The sequence below is a fragment of the Dendrobates tinctorius genome, unplaced genomic scaffold (assembly GCF_039654945.1).
Source record: "Dendrobates tinctorius isolate UK_male_01 unplaced genomic scaffold, ASM3965494v1 ptg000055l, whole genome shotgun sequence".
Taxonomy (NCBI): Eukaryota; Metazoa; Chordata; class Amphibia; order Anura; family Dendrobatidae; genus Dendrobates; species Dendrobates tinctorius.
In genome coordinates this window covers 5612167-5626664 of record NW_027361723.1, presented here as the reverse complement: position 1 = coordinate 5626664, position 14498 = coordinate 5612167, and positions in this window count along the sequence as shown.

Sequence of the window (14498 nt, the reverse complement as noted above, 5' to 3'; positions counted from 1 at the left end):
GAGAGAACGAAGGAAAGAAGGAAAGAAAGAAAGAAAAAGATTGATAGAAAGAGCACACAGCTCCTTTTGTGCACATTTTTTTCCAATTATTTTTCATGGATTCTGTGACAAAATGCACAAATCTTCTTGCTCCGAGCTTCGCATTTATTGAATGTGAAAGTCGCCCGTCGTTCACGCCGGATTGTTTTCACCTTGTTTTTGCCGTGGGTTAGAATGCGGGTAATGTCCGCTATTTTCTGTACATAAATCGCCGTACACGCGGTATCTGATGCTGTACTTGGAGAGGTTTATGCAGTGGTAACGCACCAACAAAACCACCACACCTGCTGCACCTCATATTCCTGGACGTTCATTTGGTTTTTCTTTAGGTAGATTTATCAGGCTTCTTTTATACATTTTTTGGAGCAATACGGAGAGTTTTTTGGCGCATTGTCTCTGCAACAACCTCATCAAATAACTCATCAGAGAGTGGAAAACAGCAATGTGTCCAACAGATTTGGATCTTCTCTTCTTCGACAAGAACAGTGAGCATCTTTTACAGGTGGATTTTAGGGAACTTTCACCTGCAGATTTTATTTTTACGTAGACCATCGATCTCCGCCTATTCCTTTCTCGTCCCCACATGTTTGACTGCCAGGAAAAATCTGAGACCACCATGAGCCCAGGCTCCATCCACTTCCGTTCTGATGGTGCCTCCTCGTTGACCTTCCACATCCTGCGCCTTCATGGTGACCCAATTACCAGACAGACGCGTCCCCCAACCTCCCGAAGAATCTCCTCCGTCCTCAAATGCCAGAAGTCCATATTTCCTGACGGATGCGTCCCCCGAGCCCTGGAGAACCTTCTCCCACCTCAGATGCTAGACATTCAAATTACCAGATGGACGCTTCCCCCGAACCCCAGAGAATCTCCTTCATACTCAGATGCCGAACGTCCATATTACCATACGGACGTGTACCCCGACCTCGGAGAATCTCCTCCTTCCTCAGATGCCGGACATCCATGTTCCCAGACGGACGCAACCCCCGGAGAATCTCCTCCGTTCTCAGATGCCGGAGATCCATATTACCAGACAGATGCGTCCCCAGACCCCTGGAGAATCTCCTCTCTCCTCAGATGCCGGACATCCATATTACCAGAAGGATTAGTCCCCCGACCCCCAGAGAGTCTCCTATGTCCTCAGATGCCTGACGTCCAAATTATCAGACAGATGCATCCCTCGAACTCCGGAGAGTCTTCTCCGTCCTCAGATGCCGGACATCCATATCACCCGACGGATGCGTTCCCCAATCCCCGGAGAATCTCATCAGTCCTCAGATGCCGGATATCCATGCTACCAGATGGATGTGTCCCCTGTCCATCAGAGAATCTCCTTCGTCCTCAGATGCTGGACGTCCACATTACCAGACGGACGCGTCCCTCGATCCCAGAGAGTCTCCTCCATCCTCAGATGTCGGATATCCTTATTATTACCAGACAGATGTGTCCCGTGACCCCTGAAGAATCTCCTCCATCCTCAGATTCCAGACATCCATATTACCAGATGGACGCGTCCTCAAGTCCCCAGAAAGTCTCCTCCGTCCTCAGATGCCGGACGTCCATATTACCAGACGGATGCGTCCCTCGACCCTCGGAGAGTCTTCTCCATCCTCAGATGCCGGACTTTCATATTACTAGTCCGACACGTCCCCAGACCCTAAGAGAATCTCCTCCATCCTCAGATGCCGGACATCCATGTTACCAGATGGACACGTCCCCCGACCCCCAGAGGATCTCCTCCGTCCTCAGATGCCGGACATCCATGTTACCAGACGGACACGTCCCCCAATCCCCAGAGAATCTCCTACGTCTTCAGATGCCTGACATCCATGTTACCAGACGGATGTGTGGCGCCCCCAGGAGTATGGTCGCCACAGTGGCATTGCCTTCCTCCTAGGGAGAGTGATGTCACACCTGGAAGCAATGAAGGGTCTCTCTGGCAGTTAACCATAACATGCAACACAGTTCCCACTCCGGGCCGGCAGAGGGAGCTCTGAACCAATACTAGAAAGAAGAGCTTCTCTCTGGGGGCCAGTAGGGGAAATAAGTTAGTTAGTGTGAGGAGGGCGTCTTGTGCAGACGTGGAGGAGAAGAACTGGGGAGAATGAGGAAAGTGGAGAGCTCAGTCCCAGTGATAGCGCATGATCTGGAGCCTGGTATCCAAGGGTGTATGGATACTAACGGTCCTGCACCAGAAACCAGAGGAATAGGAAGCTGTAAATGCCCTTTTCCCACATAATCCTCCGGAGGCACAACAGCGACGGGTGAGCCAAGAGAGATAGAAGGCTACGGCTGTCTGCCATGCGAGTGGAGTGTGGATAACATCAGAAAGGAGGAACTCCAGTGTAACTCAGTACTGGGAGTACTGTACTCAGGACCTTGGACTGCATTTACCAAGTAAAGGTAAAGAAACTGCAACCTATTGTGTCCTTGCCTTCTTGCTGCAACCTCCCCGGCACTGCTACATCTCTGTGCCTGACACTGCACCTTCCTTCCCAACACCCATCTACACTGCCCTGGGACAACAACCCTGCCTGTGGAGGGTTATAACATCTTGGCTGCACTACACCATCTGTCCCAGAGGATCTGTCTGCAGCGTCAGCTTAACATTTGCCGAACACCACAGGTGGTGTCACGAATCATCCATTCATAAACTTTATTCCATCACTTCACTCCCTTACATGGACGCCCAGGGCCACGGACCGGGTCACCGCTACTGTGACACTTCCCTGTGAAATACCAGCCCGGTACCGAGTACCCCACAACCCTGGTGGGCGACCCATTTTGGCGTCACGAACAGGATTTACGGAGCCCGGTGTCCCCGGGTCCTGTGTGCCAGAGACTGTGTTTGGTGCTATAGACTGTGTGCGTAATTGGCGCCATTGCCGCCATTATCCCACTGATTGGCGCGCGCGGGAAGAAAAAGGGGCAGACCTTCGTAGGCGGAGCCAGTAGAGAAGCGCGAAAGGAGAAGAGCGCGCGGGAAGTGAGAAGCTGAGGCCTGCTGTTCCGGCGCCCCCTGATCCAGCCGAGGAACGACATCCGGTAAGCCAGCGCAACCCCTGGCCTGGCTCACGTTAACTAGGGGGGAGAGAAAATGTCTGAGGACAATGCCAACACAGCGGCGGACTCTCCCGCTAACCTCCCAGTGCCGCCAGATGCAGGGCTAGCGCAGCTGCGGCTCCAACAGCGCCACTGAATCCGGCAGCCAGCGCTGCCTCCAGGGCACCGCAAGAATCAGCGCCCACCGCAGCGGTCCCCATAATGCCGCTGTCCATGCCCTATATATCGGGAGCTGCCTGGCTACCACAGTACTCATGGGAGTCACATACCCTGAGTGAATTCAAAGAGAGACTGCAGCTTGTTCGAAGTGTATCCCCTGTCTGAAAGTCAGAAAGTGAACATTCTTATTGGGCAGCTAACAGGTGCAGCGCAGAGAGAAGTAAAAGCCTGGCAGGACACTGATAAAGAGACTGTTAAAAAGATTCTGGCTAAGCTCAGAAGCACCTTTGACACCCGCACTGCAGCTGAAATAAAGATGAGATTCTTTGGATGTAAGCAGAGAGCGCAGGACAGTATACGGGACTATGCTCTTAACCTGCAGGAGGCGCTGCGAGCCATAAAGCAGATGGATCCAGACAGTGTGAAAGATGGAGACAGACTGTTAAAGGAGCAGTTTATTGAAGGACTCCTATACAGTACCCACAAAGCACAGCTGCGCATTATAGCCCTGCAGAACTCTGACCTGGATTTTGCAGACTTCAAGGACAGGGCTATCCGGGTGCTGCATGAACCAACTGTCAGCCGTCCAGCGCCCCCTAGGCGCCCAGCGATCACCTACCACCAGGAAACAACATCTTTCCCCCTCAGCCCTGTGGAGGCTGATGCACAGACTCTGGACAATGACCCATCTTCAGAACTGCGTCTTCAGGTCCAGGAGTTGACCAAAGGTATGGCTGCACTTGCCAAAACCGTGCAGTCCCTGCAGGAGTCGTCCAAGGAGAAGATCCAGTTGGCCTCCAGTCCAGAGGATGTCCCGTGGATGCGAAGGAAGAGGATCCCGCCACTCCGAGGGAGGAACAGCGATCGTAATGACCAAAACAGACGTCCCATCTGTCGTCACTACCACAAAGCAGGCCACATCGCAAGATTCTGTCCTTTAAACGAGTAACCCCTGGGGCAGAGGGCCAACCCCCAGGAGTAGGACCACAAGGCCCAAGGAACTGGCGAGCCAAGTATGTTGGAGGGCGACCGGTCCTCCGAGTGGTGATTGATGGCATCCCCATGAACTCTTTGCTGGACATTGGCTCTCAGGTGACCACTATGCCGTATATCCTTTACAAGCGGTATTGGGCTGACTCTGAACTTACCCGTGGCCCAACTGATGAAATGACGGTAGTTGCTAGTAGTGGTCAGTCTTTACCGCAGATAGGATGTAAAGAAATTACTGTTAAAGTGGGTCGAGTAGAGTTAAAATCTCAAGGTCTGATAGTTGTAGATATTGATCGACGAGAATGTAACCCAATGATGACTCTTGGTACAAATGTAATTGAAAATTGTCTTTCCGAGGTTATTGTCTTGTTGCAACAGGTGGCTGAGACTGCTGGTTCCAGTGAACAATGAATCCTGCAGGAGATCCGAGCCCTGATGCAAAGACAGCAGGTAGAACTCTCTGGCAGAGAAATTGGCAGCGTCAGAGTGAGTGATTCTTTCCCAATTGCAATACCCCCCAGATGTGAAATGTTGATTTGGTGTCGGGCAGCCATAGGCTTCAGAGGAAAAGATTACCAGGCAATGGTAGAACCAGTGTACTCTGATAGCAGGCCCACTGTCCTGACAGCCAAAGGGGTAGTTCACAGTTGCTAAGCTGCTTACTGTCAGTAACAATGCAATACAGGCAGCAGAGCCCTTGGTCTCATCCGACCAGGTGGAGGACAATGGCTCTGTAAAGCAGCTGGAGGAGTGGTGTCAGCAACTGCAGGTGGGGACTGACTCCACCCCTTCATACCAAAAGAGTGGGGTTTACCAGGTGACTCAGGAGTATGAGCGGGTATTCAGTAAACACCCTCTAGATTTTGGGAAGGCAAAAGGGGTCCAACATCATATCCCCACCGGAGACCATCCACCCATAAAAGAAAGGTACCGGCCTATACCCCCAACACAATACCAGAGTGCCAAAAGTATGTTGCGGGAAATGAAGGAGGCTGGGGTGATCAGAGACAGTTGTAGCCCGTGGGCAGCTCCAATAGTCTTTGTGAAAAAGAAAGATGGTACCATGAGAATGTGTGTTGATTACCGAAAAATTAGCAGCATTACACATAAGGATGCCTACCCATTACCCAGAATTGAGGAGTCATTAGCTGCACTTAAAACTGCTAACCATTTTTCCACATTAGATCTCACTAGTGGGTATTGGCAGGTTCCCGTGGCAGAGGCAGACACGGAGAAAACAGCGTTTACTACCCCAATGGGTCTCTGTGAGTTCAACTACATGCCATGCGGGCTCTGCACCGCTCCAGGGACATTCCAATGGCTGATGGAGTGCTGTCTGGGACACAAGAACTTCAAGACAGTTCTGTTGTACCTTGATGATGTCATTGTTTCTCCAAGACTTATGAAGACCATCTGAAGCACCTGGCTGAGGTGTTTTGAAGCCTTGTCCAACTTTGGCCTGAAGGTGAAGCCATCCAAATGCCACCTCCTGAAGCCCTAGGTACAGTACCTCGGACATGTGGTGACTGCAGAAGGTGTGGCACCAGATCCTGACAATGTCACGGTCATCCGGGACTGGACGAAGCCCAGCAACCTCCATGAAGTACGTCAATTCCTCGGGCTGGTAGGCTACTACCGAAGGTTCATCAAAGGCTTCACTGAGATAGCCACTCCTATGCAAAATCTTCTGGTGAGTCAGCCGAAGAAGGCCAGACGGCAGAGTCCTAAATTCGAATGGAATGAGGAGCTGGAGAGTCCTTCACTCAACTGAAGATGGCTCTCACAGGAGATGAAGTTCTGGCCTACCCAGATTATGATCAACCATTTGTGCTGTATACTGATGCCAGCAACGTGGGACTGGGAGCAGTACTGTCATAGGTACAGAATGGCAAAGAAAGAGTGATCTCCTACGCCAGCAGGAAGCTTCGTCCCACTGAAAGGAACCCTGACAACTACAGTTCCTTCAAGCTGGAGTTCCTTGCCATTGTCTGGGCTGTGACTGAACGATTCAAGCATTACCTAGCTTCAGCCAAGTTTACCATCTTCACGGATAACAGCCCGTTGACTCACTTGGAAACTGCCAAGCTAGGTGCACTGGAGCAGCGATGGATGGCTCGGCTGTCTAATTATGAATTCACCATCAAGTACCGAGCAGGGCACAAGAATGCCAATGCTGATGCGCTGTCCAGAATGCCTAATCTGCCAGATGCAGGAGAAGACTCTGAGGCACTTGAAGAAATCGAGTTACCTGCCTTCCACCGGCCAATTGCGGCCCAACGTGCCCAAGGAGTGAGATACAGACGGTCTGGCTTGAAAGAGGCCACCCTAAATCCATTGCCTCATCATGACTGGGCAGAAACCCAGGATAGCGACCCCGCAGTTCCCCTGGTGAATGAGCTACTGTCACAACCTGACTCACGCCCGGATTAAGATGCTTTTGAAGAAACCCAGCAGTTGTGGAAGTAAAGAGGCAGACTGTTTATCTATGAAGGAAAGCTGTGTCGGAGGAGTATCAATGCCCGCACTCATGAGTTGGTCTGGCAGATGGTAGTCCCAAAGAGAGAGGCATCAATGGTCCTGGAAGCATACCACAATGGAGCTGGACACTTCGGATGGAAGAAGTTGGAAGCCTTGCTCCAGGAGAGATTCTACTGGGCTGGTATGAGGAAGGCTATTGAAAATTGGTGCCGGGAGTGTGGACAATGTAACTTGTGCAGAAAGGACCGTAACAGCCAGCAGGCTCCTTTGCAGCCAATAATAACCAAGCAACCACTTGAGTTGGTTGCCCTGGACCATGTGAAGCTGGTCCCAAGCCGTTCCGGCTACATTTATGCTCTTACCATTGTTGACCACTACTCGAGATTCCTGGTAGTAGTGCCTGTAAAGGATCAAACAGCCAGGACAGCAGCCAGAGCATTCCAACAGCACTTTTGCCAACCACACGGTTACCCTGAGAGAGTGCTTACAGATCAAGGTCCAGCTTTCGAGGCAGAAGTGTTCCAGGAATTCTGTAACTTGTACGATTGCAAGAAGATCAGGACAACCCCGTACCATCCACAGACCAATGGCATGAGTGAAAAGATGAACCAGGTAGTGATTGACCTACTGAAGACCTTGCCTTTGGACGAGTGGAATCTGTGGCCAGAAAAGTTGCCAGATCTTGTAGACCTTTACAATCACATTCCTGTGAATTCCACCAACTGCACTCCAGCCTACCTAATGAGAGCGAGGCCTGGCAAGTTGCCTATTGATTTGGATATGGGAGTCCTTACCCCTGAAGTAACATCCCCAGATGCTGACTGGGATACAGAAAGGCAACAGCAATATCGAAGGGTACAAGAGAGTGTAGAAAAGAGTCTAACTCAGGCAAGACAAAAACAAGAGAAGAACTACAACCAAAATGCACCTGCAGTTCCCTTGTCGCCAGGAGAACAAGTCATCAAGAGGAAAAGAAGGCTGCATAAATTGGATGACCAATGGGAAGCTGAACCCTACACCGTCTTACCATCGAACTTCGACAACACCACTGTGTCTTATCAGTAAGGATGAAGGTGAAACCTCAGCAGCAGTATCAAGGGATCATCTGAAACTGTGCCCTGACCAGTTAAAAGAAAGGATGGAAGAACAAAACAATCTTCAGCCCATTGAAGAAGAGGAAGAAAAGGTCAGCACTGTACTTGGTGAATTCCCTGCAAACTGGACAAGAATGGGTCCTGCCATTGTAGTTCCTGTCCTAACCTTTCCCCAGCCTACTGCAACTGAAGTAGCAGAGACTCAAGAGAATGTTGAAAATCAGGAAATTCAGGCAGCGGATGCCACACCAGCAGTGGAGTCAGAGAATCCTCGCCCTGCCAGTGGTGAATCTGTCATGCCCACAGTGAGTCTAAGAGTTTACAGATGGCTACTCCCAAGTTTACCCACACAAGAGCTACGTAGGTCTACCCGTGGTACCCAAGGTATACCGCCCATCAGATTTCACATAGAAATAAGTTAAAGTAAATAATGATAGTGTCTAATGTTCTATAGTAATAGTGAATGGTTTAATAAAAATGTAAATATGTAACCTTTCTCAAGTTTTGTGCCTACAGAGACTCTGTAAGAACCTGTATATAGTTGACCAATTGCCCAGGAATGGGATCATGGACATTGGCGCATGGACTTATCGTCATAGGACTCTTTTTGATCATTTGGTTTTTGTAAATTTTTCCTTTTTGAATCTTGTACACCTATAATTGTTTATTTGTTTATGTTGTTTATGTGTTTTTCTTCAGCCCAGGAGTGCTAAATTGCACTAGGGGGGAATGTGGCACCCCCAGGAGTATGGTCGCCACAGTGGCATTGCCTTCCTCCTAGGGAGACTGATGTCATGCCTAGAAGCAATGAAGGGTCTCTCTGGCAGTTAACCATAACATGCAACACAGTTCCCTGTTGTGAGCTCATGTTCGGGTTTGCCTCTGGCTTCTGGTGAGGGTTATGGAGCTGGCTGTGCTGACAGAGGAGTAGTGAGTTCTCTATCTGTACTCCCTCTGTTGGTGAAGGGAGGTAATGAAGCTGATCTAAATGGCAGAGACCGGCCACCTGAGGAGGAGGACTGCGATTGGACATCAGGAGTTTCTGATTGGATTTAAGGCAGCCGACTCCCTAGTTTCTTGCTGATGATTTTTCCTGACTGTGGCTCCTGGTTTTCAGTTTGGTTCCTGCCTTCCTAAAGCTAAGTTTTCTCTGCTATTGTTCATATGAGTTTTTGTCTGGTTTACTTACTTTACTAGTTTTTGTGTTCAGCCAGCCCTGGCTGGGACTGGGCTGAATCCCCATTTTGTCTCTGATCAGTTGATCTCTTTTGCTCTGTCTTCAGAATATACCTGAGTGCTGATATAGTGATTTGAAGTCTAGCGACTTCAGGGCCTTTTTCTATCAGACGTGTTGGACATTCTTTTTTGAAGGGTTTTTTGCGTGATTGCAGACAGCAGCTTTTCTTTCCTGTTCTTTCTAGCTAGCGAGGGCCCCATCGTTTGCTCAGCCTATCTTTCTACCTGTGTCTGTGTTTTCATCTTGTTTCACCGACAATACATGTTGGGGGCTGTCTATTGCTTTGGGGTCTGCTCTGGGTCAGTTTAGATTTTCCCTTTCTTTAGGCTTATTTAGTTCTCCGGCCGTGACGAGGCATCTAGGACCACCGTAGGCACGCTCCACGGCTACTGCTAGTTGTTGTGGATAGGATCAGGGGTCTGCAATCCGCTAGTTACCAACCTCTCCGGTTTTCTGGGCTTAGCTTGCCTTTTGTTTTTTCCTCCTCTGTGACTCATTCATAACAGTTCCCACTCCGGGCCAGCAGAGGGAGCTCTTAACCAATACTAAGGGGAAGAGCTACTCTCTGGGGGCCAGGAGGGGAAATAAGTTGGTTAATGTGAGGAGGGCATCGTGTGCAGACATGGAGAAGAGCTGGGGAGACTGAGGAAAGTGGAGAGCTCAGTCCCAGTGATAGCGCATGATCTGGAGCCTGGTCTCCAAGGGTGTATGGATACTAACGGTCCTGCACCAGAAACCAGAGGAATAGGAAGCTGTAAATGCCCTATTCCCACATAATCCTCGGAGGCAAAACAGCGACGGGTGAGCCAAGAGAGATAGAAGGCTACGGCTGTCTGCCATGCGACTGGAGTGTGGATAACATCAGAAAGGAGTAACTCCAGTGTAACTCAGTACTGGGAGTACTTCATAGAGAGCGCTAGTAAGGAAACTGCACAACCCATCTACCAGAGTGATTCTTGATTTGCTTCCAGGCTAACCAGCTCCTGTGCCATCTGTACTCAGGACCCTGGACTTCATTTGCCAAGTAAAGGTAAAGAAACTGCAACCTATTGTGTCCTTGCCTTCTTGCTGCAACCTCGCCAGCACTGCTACATCTCTGTGCCTGACACTGCACCTTCCTTCCATCACCCATCTACACTGCCCTGGGACAACAGCCCTGCCTGTGGAGGGTTATAACATCTTGGCTGCACCACACCATCTGTCCCAGCGGATCTGTCTGCAGCGTCATCTTAACATCTTCATTGCCGAACACCACAGGTGGCGTCATGAAATATCTATTCATAAACTTTATTCCATCACTTCACTCCCTTACATGGACGCCCAGGGCCACGGACCGGGTCACCGCTACTGTGACACTTCCCTGTGAAATACCGGCCCGGTACCGAGTACCCCACTGCCCTGGCAGGCGGCCCAGATGTGTCCCCCAACCCCCGGAGAATCTTCTCCGTCCTTAGATTCCAGACATCCATATTGCCAGACGGACGCGTCCCCCGATCCCCAGAGAGTCTCCCCTGTCCTCAGATGCCGGTTGTCCATATTACCATATTACAGATGCGTCCCTCGACCGCCGGAGGGTCTCCTCCGCCCTCAGATGCCAGACGTCTATATTACCAGACGGACGCGTCCTCCGACCCCCGGAGAATCTCCTATGTCCTCACATGCCGGACGTCCATTTAACCAGACGATGCGTCCCCTGAGCCCGGAGAATCTCCTCTGTCCTCAGATGCCAGACATCCATATTACCAGACGGACGCGTCCCCTGACCCCCGGATAATTTCCTCCGTTCTCCAATTCCGGACGTCCATATTACCAGATGGACACGCATCCCCCGATCTCCGGATAGTCTCCTCTGTCCTCAGATGCTGGACGTCTATATTACCAGATAGAGGTGTCCTCAGACCCTTGGAGAATCTCCTCTTTTCTCAGATCTCAGACGTCCATATTACCAGACGGACGCGTTCCCCCAATTGCCGGAGAATCTTCTCCGTCCTCAGATGCCGGACGTCCATATTACCACACTGACGCGTCCCCGGATCCCTGGATAATCTCCACTCTCCTCTGATGCTGGACGTCCATATTACCAGACAGACTCGTCCCCTGACCCTCAGAGAATCTCCTCTGTCATGAGACGCCGGACTTCTATATTACCAGACAGACGCATCCCGCGACCCTCAGAGTATTTCCTCTGTCCTCAGATGCTGAATTTCCATTTCACCAGACGGACGCGTCACCCGACCCTCGGAGAATCTCCTCTGTCCTCAGATGCTAGACATCCTTATTACCAGACAGGCGTGACCCCCGATCCCTGGAGAATCTCCTCCGCTATCAGATTCCGGACGTCCATGTTACCAGAAAGATTAGTCCCCCGACCCCCAGAGAGTCTCCTCTGTCCTCAGATGCCGAACGTCCATATTACCAGACAGATGCATCCTGACCTCCGGAGAGTCTTCTCCGTCCTCAGATGCCAGATGTCCATATTACCACACGGACACGTCGCCTGACCCCCCAGAGAATCTCCTCCATCCTCAGATGCCGGACATCCATATTACCAGATGGGCGTGACCCCCGATCCCTGGAGAATCTCCTCCGTTCTCAGATGCTGGACGTCCATATTACCAGAAAGATTAGTCCTCCAACCCCCAGAGAATCTCCTCTGTCCTCAGATGCCGGACGTCCATATTACCAGACAGATGCATCCTGACCTCCGGAGAGTCTTCTCCGTCCTCAGATGCCGGATGTCCATATTACCACATGGACACATCACCTGACTCCCAGAGAATCTCCTCCATCCTCAGATGCAGGACATCCATATTACCAGGCAGATGCGTCCCCGAATCCTTGGATAATCTCCTCAGTCCTCAGATGCCGGACATCCATACTATCAGATGGATGTGTCCCCTGACCATGAGAGAATCTCTTTCGTCCTCAGATGTTGGACATCCACAATACCAGACAGACGAGTCCCCCGGTCCCCGGAGAGTCTCCTCCGTCCTCAGATGTTGGACATCCATATTACCAGATGGAGGCTTCCCCCGACCCCCCGGATAGTCTCCTCCGTCCTCAGATGCTGGACATCCATATTTACAGATGGATGCGTCCTCCAACCCCCTGAGAGTCTTTTCTGTCCTCAGATGCTGGACGTCCATATTACCAGACGGATGCGTCCCCCGACACCCAGAGACTCTCCTCCGTCCTCAGATGCCATAAGTCCATATTACCAGATGGACGCGTCCCCTGACCCCCGGATATTCTCCTCCATCCTCAGATGCCGGACGTCCATATTACCAGAAAGATTAGTCCCCCAACCCCCAGAGAATCTCCTCTGTCCTCAGATGCCGGATGTCCATATTACCACACGGACACATTACCTGACTCCCAGGGAATCTCCTCCATCCTCAGATGCAGGACATCCATATTACCAGGTGGATGCGTCCCCGAATCCTTGGATAATCTCCTCAGTCCTCAGATGCCGGACATCCATACTATCAGATGGATGTGTCCCCTGACCATGAGAGAATCTCTTTCGTCCTCAGATGTTGGACATCCACAATACCAGACAGACGCGTCCCCCGGTCCCCGGAGAGTCTCCTCCGTCCTCAGATGTTGGACATCCATATTACCAGATGGAGGCTTCCCCCGACCCCCCCCCGGATAGTCTCCTCCGTCCTCAGATGTTGGACATCCATATTTACAAATGGATGCGTCCCCCAACCCCCTGAGAGTCTTTTCTGTCCTCAGATGCTGGACGTCCATATTACCAGACGGATGCGTCCCCCGACACCCAGAGACTCTCCTCCGTCCTCAGATGCCATAAGTCCATATTACCAGATAGACACGTCCCCTGACCCCCGGATATTCTCCTCCGTCCTCAGATGCCGGACGTCCATATTATCATACGGATGCGTCCCTCGACCCCCGGAGAGTCTTCTCTGTCCTTGGACGTTTATATTACCAGACAGACTCTTCCCCCGACCCTCAGAGAAACTCCTATGTCCTCAGATGCTGGACATTCATATTACCAGATGGACGTGTCCCCCGATTCCCAGAGTGTCTCCCCTGTCTTCAGATGTCGGGCGTCCATATTACCAGACGGATGCGTCCGCTGAGCCCTGGAGAATCTCCTCTGTCCTCAGATGTCAGATGTCCATATTACCAGATGGACACGTCCTCTGACCCCCGGAGAGTCTCCTCTGCCCTCCGATGACGGACGTCCATATTTTCAGATGGACGCATCACCTGACCCCCGAAGAGTCTCTTCCTTCCTCAGAAGCTGGACATCCATATTACCAGATGGACGCATCCCCCGATTCACGGAGAGTCTCCTCCATCCTCAGAGGCCGGGCATCCATATAACCAGACGGACACATCCTCCGACCCTTGGAGAGTCTCCTCCGTCCTCAGATGCTAGACATCCATATTACCAGACGGACTCGTCCCCCGAACCCCATAGAGTCCATCCTCAGATGCCAGACGTCCATATTACCAGACGGATGCGTCCCCCGACCCCCTGAGAGTCTTTTCTGTCGTCAGATGCTGGACGTCCATATTACCACATGGACGCATCCCCTGACCCCCAGAGACTCTCCTACGTCCGTCCTCAGATTCCGGACGTCCATATTACCAGATGGACACATCCCCCTATTTCCAGACAAAAGCGTACCCCGACCCCCAGAGGAGAGACTCCTCCGTCCTCAGATGCCGGACGTCTAGATTACCAGACAGACGTGTCTTCAGACCCTCAGAGAATCTCCTCTTTCCTTAAATGTCGGACGTCTATATTACCAGACGGACGCTTTCCCCTGAATCTCCTCCATCCTCAGATGCCGGATGTCCATGCTACCAGACAGCCGCGTCCCCCGATCCCCAGAGAGTCTCCTCTGTCCTCAGATGCCGGACGTCCATATTACCAGACAAACACGTACCCCGACCCCCGTAGGAGAGTCTCCTCCGTCCTCAGATGCCGGATGTTCATATTACCAGACGGACACGTCCCCCGATCCCCAGAGAGTCTCCCCTGTCTTCAGATGTCGGGCATCCATATTACCAGACGTATGCGTCCCCTGAGCCCTGGAGAATCTCCTCTGTCCTCAGATGCCGGACATCCATATTACCAGACGGACGCGTCCACCGACTCTCGGAGAATCTCCTCTGTCCTCAGATGTCGGACGGCCATATTACCAGACGGAAACGTCCTCTGACCCCTGGAGAGTCTCCTCTGTCCTCAGATGCCGGACGTCCATATTACCAGACGGACGCGTCCTCCGACCCGGGAGAGTCTCCTCTGTTCACAGATGCCGGACGTCAACGTAAACACATTTATTCTCCTTGTTGACCGTGAGCTTCCCAGATTGAGTTTGTTAAATTAATCATGGCGGTTCTCGGGGTGACGGAGCCGCTGTCAGGCAGCAAAAAAAATGGGGAGAAAAAGCCGAGTAATT